This window comes from Acinonyx jubatus, chromosome B3 (genome assembly GCF_027475565.1).
Source record: "Acinonyx jubatus isolate Ajub_Pintada_27869175 chromosome B3, VMU_Ajub_asm_v1.0, whole genome shotgun sequence".
NCBI classification, from domain to species: Eukaryota; Metazoa; Chordata; class Mammalia; order Carnivora; family Felidae; genus Acinonyx; species Acinonyx jubatus.
In genome coordinates, this window is record NC_069386.1 from 138,768,157 (window position 1) to 138,771,355 (window position 3,199).

At 42.3% G+C, this 3,199-nt stretch overlaps 1 non-coding gene across 1 annotated transcript; it reads left to right on the forward strand.

The window, feature by feature from the left end:
• Positions 1 to 1,196: 1,196 nt before the first annotated feature.
• Positions 1,197 to 1,299, forward strand: LOC113601606 (U6 spliceosomal RNA). Its single transcript, XR_003422899.1, has one exon. It is a non-coding gene; the product is annotated as a U6 spliceosomal RNA (small nuclear RNA).
• The last annotated feature ends 1,900 nt before the right edge of the window (positions 1,300 to 3,199 follow it).

Consider the following 3,199-nt stretch of genomic DNA (forward strand, 5'->3'; position numbering starts at 1 on the left):
GATCCTCAGAGAGGCAGATGCGAAGCTACTCAGAAGGGATCCCTTCAAAACCCAAGAGAACAGGGCTCCTAGAAAGCCGCCTCCTGTTAAAGATAAGCTCACAATAAAAAATTACAATCCACAGGAGCAAAAGAAGGAAAAGCACCCTGCGGTCTAGTAACAGCCAAAAGACTTAGCAAATGAGAGAAATTCACCTCGAAAACTAGAAAGAAAAGAAAAAATTAAAAGAAACGTTAAGCGTAGGTAAAATCTTCAAAGAGAAACGGGAAGAAATACATACAAAAACAAGATTGAATGGAAAAACAAAGGCACATCAGAAAACACCTAAATGGAGAGCCTAAAAATGAAAAATATAATCATTAAGAGAAAAGTTAGGGGCACATGGGTGGCTCCATTGGTTGAGCTTCTGACTCTTGGTTTCGGCTCAGGTCATGATCTCATAGTTGGTGAGTTCGAGCCCCGCATGGGGCTCTGTACTGACAGTGGGGAACCTGCTTGGGATTCCCTCTCTCCCTCTCTTGCTGCCCTTCCCCCACTCTAAATAAATAAATAAATAAATAAATAAATAAACTTAAAAAAAAAAGAAAAACAGACCAGGGTGTCTGGGTGGCTCAGTCAGTTAATGTCCAACTTTGGCTCAGGTCATGATCTCATAGTCCGTGAGTTCGAGCCCCACATCCGGCTCTGTGCTGACAGCTCGGAGCCTGGAGCCTGTTTCTGATTCTGTGTCTCCCTCTCTCTCTGACCCTCCCCGGTTCATGCTCTGTCTCTCTCTGTCTCAAAAATAAACATTAAAAAAAATTTTTTTTAACATGTTGATCTATTTTTGAGAGACAGAGCGCGCTTGAGGGAGGGGCAGGGAGAGAAGGAGACACAGCATCCGAAGCAGGCTCCAGGCTCCGAGCTGTCAGCACAGAGCCCGACAGGGGGCTCGAACCCATGCATCGCGAGATCATGACCTGAGCCGAAGTCGGAGGCTTAACCGACTGAGCCACCCAGGTGCCCCTTAAAAAAAAATTTTAAGATAAAAAAAGTTAAATAGGTTAAGGAGAAGAATAGATACGTTGCAACAAAAATATTGAACTCTAAAACAGACATTTAAAAATCACACAGAATGCAGAAAAAAATGAACACTCCAGTGGATAACAGGAAAGAGTAATTTATGACCTGCGTAACAGGCAGAGAGGCTCCTGTGTCTGCTTCAGCAGCATATAGATGAAAATTGGAACGGTACGGAGAAGATTTGCGTGGGCCCTGCAGGAAGATGGCATGCAGATTCACGAGGTGTCCCGTGTTACAAAAAAAGAAGAAGAAACAAAGAGAAGCTCCAGTGTATTAAGTTGAACTCTCTGTAGGTCTGGAATGGTTGACTATCAACAATTTCATACAGTTTTACCTACAATGTCTCATACGCGTGGTGGAGAGGAAAACAATAAAGAATGTGGGAGGAAGACGTATCTGCAGAGCTGACAGCTGACAATTTTTCAGAATTGAAAACACATGGGTCCTCACGTTGACTCAAAACAGTAGAAATAAAGTGCAGTGGCTTTATCGAACATCTAAGACAAAGAGGAAAGCTTAAAAATCACCGGGGGGGGGGGGGGGGCGGGATGGGGGGGTGGGGAATCACGAGAGAAAAGAGATGGGAAGGTTGAACCATAGGAGACCTCCTGCCATCACTTTTCAAGTCCAGAAGGCAATGATACAATCTTATAAAAACTTACAGGAAACAATAAGCCCACCACCCGAGTGAGAGCTGGAAAAGACGTTTTTGGACACACAAGGAAAAAGGCAAGACATATCCACCCACAGACTCTCACTAAAGAAAAGTACTACAGCAATAAAGCAAAGTCCGAAAGGAGAGGAGTGCCAAGAAGAAGTGTGAGTCTACAAAATGGTAAACAGTTGGAAACCCAAGTAAATATTGATCAAAACGAAGTGAAAGTGACAAAAAGAAGAGTGAGAATAAGGCAGAACTAGGGGCACCTGTTAGCTCAGTTGGTTGAGCGTCCGACTTCGGCTCAGGTCACGATCTCGCGGTCCGTGGGTTCGAGCCCCGCGTCGGGCTCTGGGCTGATGGCTCGGAGCCTGGAGCCTGCTTCGGATGCTGTGTCTCCCTCTCTCTCTGCCCCTAACCCACTCGCATTCTGTCTCTGTCTCTTCTCAAAAATAAATAAAACATTTTAAAAAGTTTTTTTTTTAAATAGGGCAGAACTAAAATATCAAACAACATTAACACTCGTTGAAGGAAGGAAGAGTTCAGAATTAAAAGCACTCTAAAGCCACTGAGTAGTTAGGGCAGAGGATACAGATCGTTGCACATTTTGCTAAATATTCACCTCAAAATTTTGAGGGCAACTGCTAAAAATATAAATGTAGAATGTATTTCTTCCAAACCCGTAGTTATAAAAAAAAAAAAAAAAAAAATCAAATCAACCCTACAGACAGGTCTAAGCAAACTTTTTCTCTAAAGGGCCAGATGGTAAATATTTTCAGCTTTGACACCTGTATGGTTCCTATCAACTGTTTCAGCTCCGCCACAGTAATGCAAAAACACCCATGGACAATATGTAAACCAATGAGCCTAACTATGTTTCAATAAAGTTTTATTTACAAAAATAAGTGGCAGGCCAGGTCTGGCCCTCAGGCCGTAATTTGCCACCTACTGTAATAGAAGGCAAACGAAAAGACAAAAGAGAGCAATCAAGAAAATTTTTATGTGTCAAAAGCAAAACAAAGCAAAAAGATAAGCACATTAAGAATCTCAGTGGAAGTCAATGGATGACATTTATCTATTAGAATACCCACATTGCTGAAGGATACGTGCGAAACCACGTACATACGGGTTTAAAACACAAAACGATACCATTTACCGTTTATGGATAGGTTCTTTCGTAGTACAAGTGCAGAGAAGAATGCATCCAATTCCAGACAGTGTGGTGCCCGAGGCAGCGAGTGAGAACAGATTTGGAGAAGGGTACAAATGGAACGCCAATACAACCGATGAAGATTTTGTTTCCGAAACAAGCAAAAAAGCCAAAGCCAGTCTAGCAAGACGTTAATACTCGTTTACTCTGGGTAGTGGGTATAATATGTATATGAGTTACATTACTCTTCTCTTCTTAACTCTGAAAATGGTTCCTTTTTTAAGTCCTCATACGTCTCATTTGAACTTTAGCAATCAGTAGGGGAGTAGTAT